The sequence below is a fragment of the Orycteropus afer genome, unplaced genomic scaffold, assembly GCF_000298275.1.
Source record: "Orycteropus afer afer isolate SDZICR_OR568_19922 unplaced genomic scaffold, OryAfe1.0 scaffold00708, whole genome shotgun sequence".
NCBI lineage: Eukaryota > Metazoa > Chordata > Mammalia > Tubulidentata > Orycteropodidae > Orycteropus > Orycteropus afer.
The window spans coordinates 814979-828809 of record NW_006922295.1 but is presented as its reverse complement, the minus strand read 5'-3'; the positions used below and the strand labels follow the sequence as shown (position 1 = coordinate 828809).

Below are 13831 nucleotides of genomic sequence, written 5' to 3'. Positions count from 1 at the left end.
TGCAAATGAATATCCAGTTTTGCCAGCACTACTTGTTAAACACAAAATCTCTTCCCCATTTCATGAATACTGGCCCTTTGTCAAAGGTCAGCTGACCAGAGGTTGAAACATGTATTTCTGGGTTCTCAATTGTATTCCATTGGTCATTGTAGCAATACCAGGCAGTTTTGACTACTGTAGCTATACAGTAGGTTTTGAGATCCAGCAATGTGAGACCTCCTACTTTGTTCTTCTTCACTAGTGCTTTGCTTATCTATGGTCTCTTTCCTTTCCATATAAACTTAGTTATTGATTTTTCCATATCCTTAAAGAATGTTGATGGGATCTGGATTGGGATTGCATTGAATGTATAGGTTGCTTTGGGTAGAATTGACATTTTCACAATGTTCAATCTTCCTATCCAGGAGCATGGTATGTTCTTCCATTTATGTAGGTCTCTTACAGTTTCTTGAAGAAAGTCTTGTTTCCTTTATACAGATTTTTGTGTCAATTAAGAAGGAGAAGGCCCTCAATGAGACGGATTAACACAGTGGCTACAACAATGGGATCAGGTACAGCAAGAATTGTGAGGCTGGCACAGGATAGGACAGTGTTTCATTCTGCTGTGTATAGGGTCACTATGAGTTGGAGATGACTCAACTGCACCTAACAATAACAATAAAAATTTTTGTTCCTGGTAAGATTTATTTCCAAGTATTTTATTTTTTTGGTAGCTATTGTAAATAGTATTGATTTCCTTATTTCTTTTTCATCGATCTCTTTGCTGGTGTAGAGGAATCCAAATGATTTTTGGATGTTAATCTTGTATCCAGCCACAAGGCTAAGCCTCTCAATTAGTTTCAGTAATTTTTCTGCTGAGTCTGTGGTTTTCATATGTATAGGAACATATCATCAGCAAATAGGGATAGTTTGACTTCTTCCTTACCGATGTAGATGCCTTTGATTCCTCTTTTTGCCTTATTGCCCTACCTAGGATTTCCAACACATTGTTGAATAGAAGTGGTGACAAAGGGCATCCTTGTCTGGTTCCTGCTCGCAAGAGGAATGGTTTCAGTCTCTCTCCATTGAGAATAATGTTGGCTGTTAGTTTTGCATAGATGCCCTTTATTATGTTGAGGAATGCCCCTTCTATTCCTATTTTGCTGAGAGTTTTGATCAGAAATGGGTGTTGGATTTTATCAAATGCCTTTTCTCCATCGATTGACATGATCACCCTTTTCCTTTGTTTTATTTATGTGTTGGGTGACTTTGATTGTTTCTCTTATGTTGAACCATGCTTGCATACCTGATAGGAAACCCATTTGATCATAATGAATGATTTTCTTGATATATTGTTGGAGTCTATTGGCTAAGATTTTGTTGACGTTTTTTGCATCTATATTGTTGAGTGATATTGGTCTGTAGTTTTCCTTTTTAATGATGTCTTTGTCTCGTTTAGGTATCAAGGTTATGCTTGCTTCATAAAATGAATTTGGGAGGAGTCTATATGTATGTTTTGGAATAGTTTGAGTAGGACTGGTGTCAGTTCTTCTCCGAGTGTTTTATATAGTTATCTGGTGAAACCGTCTGTGCTAGTACTTGTTCTGTTGGTAATTGTTTTTTATGACCTGTTCAATTTCTTTTGTTATGGATCTGTTCAACTCTTCCACATCAGTCTGTGTTAGCTTAGGTAAGTAATGTGTTTCTAGAAATCTGACCATTTCTTCCAGATTTTCAAATTTGTTGGAGTACAGTTCTTCATAGTATCCTGATATTATCCTTTTTGTTTCAGTTGGTTCTGTTGGGCTGTCATCCATTTTGTTTCTTATTCATGCTATTTGTAACCTCTCCCTCTTTTCCTTTGTTAAATTTGCTAGTGGTTTGTCAATTTTATTAATCTTTTAAAAATCTAACTGCTAATCTGGTTGGTTTTTTTCTAGTGTCTTTCTAGTTTTGGTTTCATTGATTTTTGCTTGAATCTTTATTATTTCCACTCTTTTTGTGACTGTAAGCTTTTCTTGCATTCTTTTTCTAACTGTTGGAGATGTTGGGTTAAGGTGTTGTGTTTGGCATTTTCTTCTTTTTTGCATTTATTGCTATACAATGACCTCTGATCACTGCTTTTCCTATGTGCCATATATTTTGTTGTGTTGTGTTTTCATTCTCTTTTGATTCAAGGAATTTTTAAATTTCATTTTCTTTTCTTCTATAACCATTTGATCTTAAGGAGGGTATTGTTCAGTTTTCATGTGTTTGTTCTTTTTCCATTGATCTTCCTATTGTTGATTTCTAATTTGTTTGCATTTTGACCTGAGAAGATGCTTTGCAGTATTTCAATATTTTAAATTTATTAAGGCTTGCTTTATGGCCTAACATATAATCTATCATGGAGAATGTTTTCCATGCACTGGAAAAGAATGTATATTGTGCTGTTGTTTGGTGAAGTGCTCTGTAAATGTCTATAAAGTCAAGTTGGTGGATTGTATCGTTTAGTTCTTCTGGGTCGTTGTTAAGTTTCTTTCCAGTTGTTCTATCTTTCATTGAAAGTGATGTATTAAAGTCTCCTATTATGACTGTGGAGTCATCTATTTGTCTTTTCATTTCTGCTAAAGTTTGATTTATGTATTTTGGGCTCTTTCATTGGGTCCATAGATATTTATTAAGGTTATATCTTCTTGTTCAATTAGTCCTTTAATCATTGTATAATCTTCTTTGTCTCTTATGGAGGGTTGTGTCTTAAAGTCAATTTTATCAGAAATTAATATACCACTCCTGGTCTTTTTGTTGCCATTAGCTTGATATGTCTTCTTCCAACCTTTGATTTTTTAGTCTATTTTTGTCTTTGTCTCTAAGGTGTGTCTCTTGTAGACAGCATATTGATAGATTATGTTTTCTTATCCAGTCCAACTCTCCATCTCTTGAGTGGTGAATTTAATGCATTGACATTCACTGTAATTAACAATGAGTATGAATTGTTTGTTGTCATTTTCTTATGTGTTTATTCATGGTGTTCCTTGTTTCTTTGTTCTGTATAATTTTCTGTGCTGTGCTCATTATGTTTATGAATCATGTTATCATTTTCTTTTTGATGTTGTTTTGGTATTTGCTAAATATATGTGTTTGTCCTCTTTCTTATTGTGTTGTGAAGGTTTATCATTTTTCTTTGACATCCTGTGATTTATAATTTTCTCCCTGACTTTAGAACACTCCATTCTCTCTTACAAAATCTTGACTTTCTTCCCATTCAGAAGTTCTGTTACTACACCATATCCACTCCCCTCTTTTTGGTTTGTAGTTGTCCTTATTTACCAATTGATACTTCTGATTCCCTGATTACAATCTGGCAAGCTTATTTTACTTTGGACACTTCCATAACTTGGTTGGTTTCTGGGTTATGTCATAATGTATATTAATGGTCAGTTGTTATTTGCTATTATTTGTTCTCTGTTCAGAGGACTCCCTTTAGTATCTCTTGCATGGTTGATCTGTTTTTAACAAATGCCCTTAATTTCTGCTTATCTGGAAATCTCCTAATTTCACCATTATATGAGAGGGACTATTTTGTTTGGTGGGAGCTCTGGTAGCATAATGCCTAAGGCACTTGACAGCTAACTAGAAGGCTGGTGGTTCAAACCCACCAGCTACTCCTGAGAAGGAAAATGGGGCAATCTACTTCCATAGCAATACTGCCTCAGAAACTCAAGGAGTAGTTGCTGAGTTATGTCTGAGTCAAAGGCACATAGCAACAACAACAACAGCAATTTTGTTGGGTATATAATTCTTGGTTGGAAATTTTTATCTTTCAGGGTTTTATATACACCATCCCATTGCCTTCTCATATGTATGGTTTCTGCTGAGAAATCATCTTTGTCTTATTGGTTGCCCTTTGCAGGTACTTTTCATTGTTTTCATTCTGCTTTCAGGATTCTTTCTTTGGCTCTTGTTTTGTCCCCTTTGATGATGATCTATCTTGGTGATTTTCTTTTAGTTTCTATCCTATTTGGGGTTCATTGGATATCCTGAATGTGCGTATATTCTCATCTTTTGTCATAGGCAAGATCTCTTCCAACAAACCTTGGACAATTTTCTCAGTGATTTTCTTTCTTTTTATTTTTTTTTTCCTGTTCTGGAATTCTGATTACATGTAGGTTATTTCTTTTGATGGTGTCCCACATGAACCTTAGGCTTTCTTCATTTTGCTTTGATAATTTCTTGATTGATCACTTTCCATAGAAATATTGAAGTGTTTGTTTGCAATCTGATTAATTTTGTCTTCATTGATTTGATTCTACTTCTCTGCCCTTTCAATTTGTTAACTATTTCTGAAAATTTAGAAATTAATTTCTAAATTTCTAATTCAGAATTTAATCTTCTGGATTTCTATCTGTAGATTTTGTATCATTTCTAACTTTTCATATTTTTTGTCATTTTGTTCTTGCATTTTCTTCTGAAATTGTTCTAAGATTTTGTCTGTATTTTCCTTACTTTTGTCCACATTTTCCATGCTGTATCCCTCAATCCTTTGAAGATACCTGAATATAATTATTTTGAATTCATTATCAGGGAGTTCCAATGCTGCTGCTCCCTCAGGCATGTATGTGTTCTGGGTCTATATCCTGCTTCCTTGTTTCTACCACTTTATCTTGCTTCTTTGTGTGGACTGTGATGGTCTGTTGCCTTGAAGACATTGTGACCTTTTTGAATTTATATTTAATTGGAGATTGTATATTTGAGTGATACATCCAAGATTGATTGATTTATCTATCTATCTATTTATTTATTTATTTTAGATTTATCTGCGTATTCAGGCTACTGTGTTCTATTCACTATTTGGCAGCCCCTAGGCACTCACCACCTGTTTCATGGTGAGTGTGATAAAGAACGAGAGTGGCTGCACAAATCTCTGTTAACTGTTTATAAAAAGCAGTTAAGGGTGATTCAGCCTCTTGGTGGTTTTTTTATCACTGACCAGTTGGTGGAAAACGAAGTAGTAACTCTCACTCAGTAAGTGGTGATGCATGATACACTAATGTAGTTGTGTCATTTGGGCATGGTTGCTGTCTCCCACTCAATTAGAAAAAAACAGAAATCAAATACCAAAAAAAAAAAGAATAAAATAAAAGCAAGTGGGCAAAAAGCACACCACATATACATATAGGAACTATCACCAAAAAGAGAAAATAAAAGGAAAAAAATAGAGGAAAGACAATAAATGAGAGAAATATCTAAAAAAAAAGAAAAATACTTTAAAAAGCCAAAAGAAATAGGCATAGAAAAAGGGGGAAAAAAAGAAAAAAAAAAAACACACACACACAATTTCTAGGGAGTGGACAATAAGAGAAAGAGGTAGAATACAAGAAAAATGAAGGAAAAAAATGACAAAAGTGCAAGAAGGAAAACAAGGAATGGGGAGAACCATGAGAAAGCAAAAATTGGGAACCAGAGACAAGGAAGAGAGAAAAAGCTGAAAACTAGAACCTGGGAAGACTAAAGAATAATAATAAAATGATTTAAAAGAAAAGAATAATAATTTTTAAAATCACAAAAGCAACTAATAAAGAATAAAAGGAAAAAAATTATCTAGGAAGGGTGGGCAGGGCACCTAGGCTTGGTCAAAGTACACAGGCTGGGATGGAATTCCTGCCAGCTCCAAAGGTCGTTGGGACAGTTGCATCTCTGTTCACCAAAAGGTTGTGGAGTATGAGTAATAAGGCAAATATCACACATTTGCAGTCATTTGTGTCCTGAACATCCTTGTAGTCCAATCAAGTGGAGCCTATTCTTAGGCCCCTGGAACCTGAGAGAATGCTGTCATCTTAAATATCCAAAATGGTCAAAGGTCTTGTAAATATTCAAAATGGCTGCACCCTCTGGACAGCCAAAAGTCCACCGCTCAGCCCATCTCCCTCTTTGATGCTTCCCCGTTTATTCACCAGCCACCAGTGCAGTCTTCCATGCAGCTCTTTGCAACCAGGGTCCATTTTTAGGTTAATTCTTAGGTCCCTAACACCACTTGGCATTATCCAAGCTGTTCATGCCATCAGGATCGCTGACAGTCCACAGCTCCATATGTCTCATTTTTCGGTGTTCTCATGCAGGTTCTTCTACGAGTTGAAGTTTAGTCCATTTCTTTATCTTCCCTTTCAAAGCTCAGGGCTCCAAGATTATCTTCTGTATCTGTGTTAACTGGTTCCCCTTTTCTTTGTTGATGAGGGTCTGTGTAGTCTGTCTACCTATTCCACTATTTTCCTCTGACTTTGATTTTAAGCAAATTCCTAACAAGACTCACTCACTGCCATCAAGTCAATTCTGACTTACAACAACCTCCATTAAGTTTCTAAGGCAATAACTTCACAGAAGTAAATTGCCCATCTTCCTTCTGGGGAGCAGCTGGTGGGTTTGAGCTGCCAACTTTTTGGTTAAGAGGCAAATGCTTTAGGCACTGCACCACTAAGACTCCTTAACAGGACTAGTGAGTATCATAAATATTACTCTTCCAAATCAGTTGCTTTATAACTTTCATCTGCAGAGTGCTAGCCTAAAGACAAGAAAAGAAAAATGTTAGCAGTTGATATAAATAAAACAAAACCCCCAACTTGTGATAACCCTGTTACATAAAATATAGTAAGAAATATTTAATATGAAACTACTGATGTTTAATTTTATTGGGAACTACTGTAGTAGTATTCATTTATACCATTCTAATAGTTTTTAAATGAAAAATTTTGCCATAGCCACAACTTTATTGTGTACTTTTTTTCGACAATGGAAAATAAATTATGTAATTTTCTCTGGTTCAGTTTTCAAGTTTAAATTAAGCTAGCGTTTCAGTTAAGTTTAAAAAATATTCTTAGGATATCCACTTGGTTTGACTTGGCTTTTTGTAGCAACAACAAAAAAATGATGCTGCTTAAGAATGTATTTATCATCAGAGTTTCTGGAATAGTTTGTCACATCCTTTACTCCTATAAATAGTGTGATATTGGACATGCTAATTCATCTCTATAAACCACTCTTTCTTCCTCTATAAAAAGTAATAGTACTTGAAAGGATTTTTGAAAATATTAGAGATAGTGTATGTAGTATCTGGTACATTATAAATACTTTAAAATAATGTTACTAAGAGAATATTTATTGTTTTTATGTTATCTGATATACAATTTTGTGTTAGAGCTGTGTCTAATCAGTGCTAAAATGGACATTACTAGGCCAGTATGTGCAGTGTATTGACCAGTTGTCTCAATGACTCATGAAGGACCTCTAATGGGTGTTTGGCTGCTAACCAGAAGGTCAATTGTCTGAATTCATCAGTTGCTCCATGGGTGAAAGATGAGACAGTCTGCCTTCTTAAACATTTATAGGCATTGAAACCCTATGGAGCAGTTCTATTCTGTCTTATAGGGTTGCTATGAATTAGTATAAATTTGGTGGCCATGGGTTTGTTTTTTGGTTTCTAATCAACTCATGACAAGATCATGAGTGTCAGAATAGAACTGCCCATATATATGGTTTTCAATGAGTGCAGTTTTGGAAGATCACCAGTCCTTTCTTCTAAGGTGCCTCTGGGTGGATTCAAACTTCCGAATTTTGGGCTAGCATCCAAGAATGCTAACTGTTTGCACCAGCCAGGGACATTTTTAATCACTGGTAATTGTGTAATTCATAAGTTATGTACCAGCAATATTACTTGATTACTTGTATTCTTTTCTCTAAACATATATTATAAACACACACATACACATATTTCCCAAGAAATGAACCAACCTTACAGAGAAGATGAAGGTTGGACTTAGCTTTTCATGCAGTTTTTGGGATTCAATCTATTATTAAACATATGCTTAAATAATGAATTTGTCAGAAATATGAGAAATTTTAGATATAATTTAAAGAAACACAGTTTAAAGAGAAATGGAAGACAATGATTGTAAAGCATTCTTAATTCAAATTATGGTCATCAGAAAGGAGTAGCTCATGACCTATATCAAGTTCCTTTAATTTGCTGACTATGGATCAGATTGCATTTTTGCAGACATAAGATTTTCATTTTGTCAGTTCCTCTTCATGGTTCCTGGATTCCCTTCCTCATACCATTTGTCAGGCTGGTGGTGTAATAGATAAGGCATTTGGTAGCTAATTGGAAGGCCAGCAGTTCAAACTCACCAGCTGCTCTGTGAGAGGAAAATGAGGCAATTTACTTCTATAAAGATTTAGAGCCTTGGAAATCCAATGGGGATTTTTTTATATGAGTTGGAACTGACTCAATGACAGAAAGTTTGGTTTAGATGGTTTAATGGTAGTTTAATGGTAGTTGTTTCCAAATCTGAAAGATTTGAGTATAATTTTAGTTCCACTTCATCATACTTATGTGACCTAGCATAAATAATTTAACATCTTTCAGCTTTAAAATTGTCAACTGCTTGAGAGTGAAAATATAATCTCATAGGCTTGTGATAAGGATTAAAATGAATCAATATGAAAAGGGCTTTGCCATGTGCCTATCTGCAGTAAGAGTAGGGTTTGGATTAGTTTCCATTTATTCTACTCCCTTCAAATCTTCTCAAATAAAGATAAATATAGAGTTACAGACCCTTTCCACTCTACCTCTTGAGTGTGTCCTTATTTGTGTATGAATATATGGAAATTTTAAAAAATAATAAAAAGAGAGATGGTTGAGTAGGACAATATGGATTATATACAAACAAATTCATAGTCAATTTTCAAAACCCAGTTGTTTATTTATTCATTTCAGGAGTAGATTTGCCAGGAAGTTGATGAAGTATAAGCTTCAACAGCTTTAACTTACAGGCAAGGATCCTTACCAAGTCTCTGCACCCAATTTTTGCATTTGTAGTTCATAATCTTGTTAAAGAGGACCACCTAACTAGGACAAGTTTTTGGTCCTACTAAACTACTATCCCTCTCTGATTGGTTTCCTCACTTTCATTGGAAACTCTTCATTACCTATTCCAAAATAGGTTTGGCCTCATTTGAGCTACCTGCCTAATAACTTCTACACCCCCACACACAAAAATATCTTTTTTATAAGGGATTTGGAATATGTAAGTGCCTGCCTGTCTGGTTGCAGAGCTATTAGATTGTGATCCCAGAGAGGCAGCCAGGTCTACAGTATGAAGGGACACATCTTGAGTCGGGGGTGTGCTGGAGAAATTGAATCATAATAGTATGTAATTCTCTAATTCCAGTCATCCCCAAAACCAACACCCTTTCTGCCTTGCCTATCCTTTGATTATGAATATTATATTGCTCAGGGGAGCCAGTAATTCTTCCAATTTAGAGGGGTTAGGAATTGAATATCACAGGGTACATGCTGATGATTGACATCAGGATCAGATAACTGATATGAAACAATCAGCGTAAACTTTGTGATATCTATTTCCTATGTCCTCTGAATTTAAGCTTATACTTTTTACAGTGATATTTTCATGTGGCTGAGTGAGGTCAAATAACAAACAAACAAACAAAAAAACTAATTTTGCATTTCTCTGTTAATAAACCTGTTCAACATTTATTAAAATTAATTAAAATATTCTGAGTGACCATAGGCATGTACACAAATATCCATTTATATTTTCATGTTTTACTTGCTTATATTCACATCTTGAAAATAACAAATCATATTAATATAAAATATGACAATTGTTGTACTGCATTATTCAAAATATATTGGTAAAACAATCAAACAGACTTTATGAACTGTTTCAAAATACGTCTTCATCAATGTTCATTTTTTAATAACTTTGGCATTCTAAGGATATTTTTCATCAATATTCTGAAATTTTCCATTAGTTAGAGTAGTAAGAAAGAAAGATTCTAGATTTTCTTCTGATTTCCAGTTCCATTCAAATCAGGATAATTTTTAAAATCTAAGAGTGCCCTAGATTATTTTTTCCCAGATCAATATAACCTTTTGCATATCTAAACCCCCACGTATGAAGGTAACCTGTGTGAAATCATTGAAGAGAAATAAGAGCAGAAGAGAAAGATCCCTAGAATTAAAACATAATAATAAAAAATAAATTTAAGATAATTTTTCTGGCTTAAAAACTGGCTCCTTAACACAGACTTATTAGGATTAATTAATAATACTGTATGGATAAGATGATTTACTCACAAAATAAAAATTAAAAAAGAAAACTGAAATTCAATGTTTTATGTAGCCAAATAGTTAAAATACGAATACAACATGACATTTTGAGAATTATTTTCATTTTTGGCTGATGAAAGAAAGGATTAATATTTTATGGGGAATATAAGGTTTCAGTTAAGTTTATTAAGGCAGCATAGTGTGGTGTTTAAAAGCAATGCCCCAGGAACCAAACAGCCTGTGTTCAACTCTAGATCTGCCATTTACTACCTGTGTGAGATTGAGTACATAAAGAGACCTTATTAGTCTTCATAAATTATGTAGAAAGTCTTCATGCTGTCATAAGATTTTTTAGGAACATTAAATTACTTAATATTTACAAAGGTCCTGAAATAACTGTAGAAAAAAAAATGAATATCTTGTTTTGAGCAGAACCATTTTCTTTTACTGTTCATCATACTTGACTCAGTTTTTCTGTTAGTTATGTTATCCAAATGAAAATCAGATAGTGAATACTGTGATAATTTTAAACTACATGATGCACTTTGATGGCTTCAATACTAACTTAGTGCTGACACATATGATTCATATGTTTTCTGCTCTATTCTAGATTTTTTTTAATTTTTTTATGTATATAATATATCACTTTATAATTTATTTTTCAAATTGTGACCCTTTTAAAAGTGAAAAGGAGCATTATTAACAAAATTTAATTCCTACATCTGGTACACCTAAGAATCTTGAATTGCACTTGCATTTGGCTTTCTGTGCTGTTACATTTGTTTATGGTTATATTCTCCTTTTTGGTGGAGACAAATGTACAAAGATCAATCAATAGACATAAATTTTATAGCAAAAGGTCTCAGAGCCTCACCCATATGCCCTTGACATTTAACTAACATTGCAAAATGTTACATGCAGCAACTACCCGGAATTTGTCTGCAAGTTTTCTATGGTTTTCTGTCTTCAACATCATACAAGCCAGAGTGTTAAACTTTCTGGAAGCAAGCCGCAAGCAATGCTAAATAAAGAATTGGGGAATATGAATGCACACAAGTTGACAGATGCATAGTGGAGGTAAAATTTACATACAGTAAAATACAATCCTTGTGCTGTATAGTTAGTGTGCTTTGAAATATGCATACAATCATGTAATCATCCAAGTAATTCATTATTTTTCTTATGAATGTCCAATTGTTCCAGTGTAATTTTTAAAAGACTATCTTTTCTTTGTCAAGTTACATGTGTACCTTCATTGAAAACCAAATAGCCATGTAAGTGCATCTATTTCTGGTCCTCATTTTCTGTTGATTAATATGGATAACATTTCTCTCATGACAGCTCTGTATATCTTGGCTAAGTCTTAATCGGACTTAATGTAATATATATAGTTTGGGATTTATTTATTTCTCCTTTCACTTCCCTCAGATTTTACCTCATGCATTATGAAGATCTGTTATGAAGTGCACATTTACGATTGAAATGTCCTCTTCATAAACTGGCCATCTTATCATTAGATAGTGTCCTTCTTCATCTCTGAAAAAGGTTCTTGCTCTGAAGTATACTCTTTCAGAAATTAATATAGCTATTACAACTTCCTTTTGGCTTGTCATTGTATGATAGATCTTATCTATGTCTTTACTTTTAAAATGTATTTATTTTAAATATCATGTAGTTTATCTTTCTTTTTAAATCCAACTGAGATTTTCCATTTTCAAACTGATATAGTTAGATGACTTTACTTAAAATAATTTATGGGTTTTTGGATTAAAAAAAATTTACCATCATTCTGGATATTCTTTCTTTTTCTTTTCTATCTCCTTTTCATTAAAAATTCTTTTTTTTCTCCTACTTCTTATACTGAGTAACTTTTGATACCGTTTTATTTCCACTATTGGCTTATTACTTGCACCTATTCTTTTTAGAGTTTTACATCATTATATAGAGTTTACAGTATACCTTTTAATTAATCATAGTCAGCGTTAAAGTGATATTATACTGCTTCATGTATAGTTTAAGAATAATATACTCTCCATTTTTCTGTTTATTTGTTCTATTTTGTCATACTATTTTACTTCTATTTATGCTACAGAACTACAAGTTGTATAGTTCTACAAAAGATGTGTAGAACTACAAATACTAGCTCTTGTGGTGAGTATTTTGCTATAAGCAGTCTATTGTATCTTGAATAATTTTAGACAATACTAAAAAACTGCCTTGGAAACCCAAGGAGGGGTCACTATGAGTTGGGGCCGACTCGACAGCAAATAACAACAACAACAGTAATTTTATAATATTTTACTTTTAGAGCCATTGTTTGTGTCCAGAAAAATTGTATAGAATATTATGAGCTCCCATATACCCCTCTTCTGCATACAGTTTCTACTATTACCGACATCTTAGATTCATGTTGTATACTTATTACATTTCAGAAACCAGTATTGATGCATCATCATTAATTCAAAGTTCTTAGATCATATTAGGGTTCACTCTCTGTGATTTATAGTCCTATGAGTGTTGACAAATACATATCTTCATGTGCCCACCATTACGGTATCATGCAGAATAGTTTCACTGCCTTACAAATGTCCTATGATTCACTTTTCTGTACTTTCAATGCACACCGCAAATAGTTCATATGACATTGTCCTGTATTCCTATCATAACTTAAGGGAGAAACTTTCACAATGCCTGGTGCCCTTGATGGCCTACAGATGAAGGAAGAAGATGTCTTCAAATTTCTTACAGCAGAAACTCATTTAGATGGCATAAATCATGACTTCCAAATGGAAAATACATCTACAAATGGAAAAGTGATGATATCTATATCATAAACCTTAAAAGAACCTCAGAGAAACTTCTGCTGGTACTCTTACCATTGTTGCCGCTGGAAACCCTGTTGAAGTCAGTATCATATCCTCCAAGAATTCCAGCCAGTGGACTGTACTAGATTTTCCTGCTGCATATTTTCTCTTATTTCTGGCACTTCATGCCTGGAACATTCACTAACCAGATCCAGGCTACCTTCTGGCAGCCACATCTTCTGGTGGTTATTGATCCCAGGGTTAACTACCAGCCTCTCACAGAGGTGTCATATGTTATCCAGCCTACAATTGCTACATGTACCACAGATTCTCCTCTGCATTATATGGATATTGCTATCCCATACAATAAAACATGAGCTTACTCAGTGAGTCTGATGTTATGGGTGCTGGCCTGGAAAGTTCATTGCATGCTTGGCTCCTTCTCCCCAATGCATCTGTGGGAAGTCAAACCTTCTCTCTACTTCTAAAGAGATCCTGAAGATATTGAAAAGGAAGAATAGGCAGATACTGAAAATACGATGACCAAGGAACAGTCACAGGGTAGTGTAGTGCTTAGGACACCTGACTGCTAACCAGAAGTCTGGTGGTTCAAACCCACCAGCCACTCCTCGGAAGGAAGATGGAGCAATCTACTTCTGTAGTGATACTGCCTCGGAAACCCAAGGAGGGGTCGCTATGACTCAGGTCTGACTTGGTGGCACATAACAATAACAACAACTCCTGAATTTACTGCTACTTATAACCAAAGATTGATTGTGGATCCAAGCAATACTAAATCTTTGACAACTTCAAACTTTTCTTCATTTATGGTGCTGTTGCTTCATGGTCCAGTTGTGAGGATTTTCATTTTCTTTATGTTGAAGTAATCCATACTGCAGACTGTAGTCTTTAATTGTCTAAGTAAGTGCTTCAAGTCATCTTC

At 34.3% G+C, this 13831-nt stretch overlaps 1 pseudogene; it reads left to right on the top strand.

Annotated features, from left to right (window-relative positions):
• Positions 1 to 12771: 12771 nt before the first annotated feature.
• Positions 12772 to 13258, top strand: LOC103211197 (annotated as a pseudogene).
• The last annotated feature ends 573 nt before the right edge of the window (positions 13259 to 13831 follow it).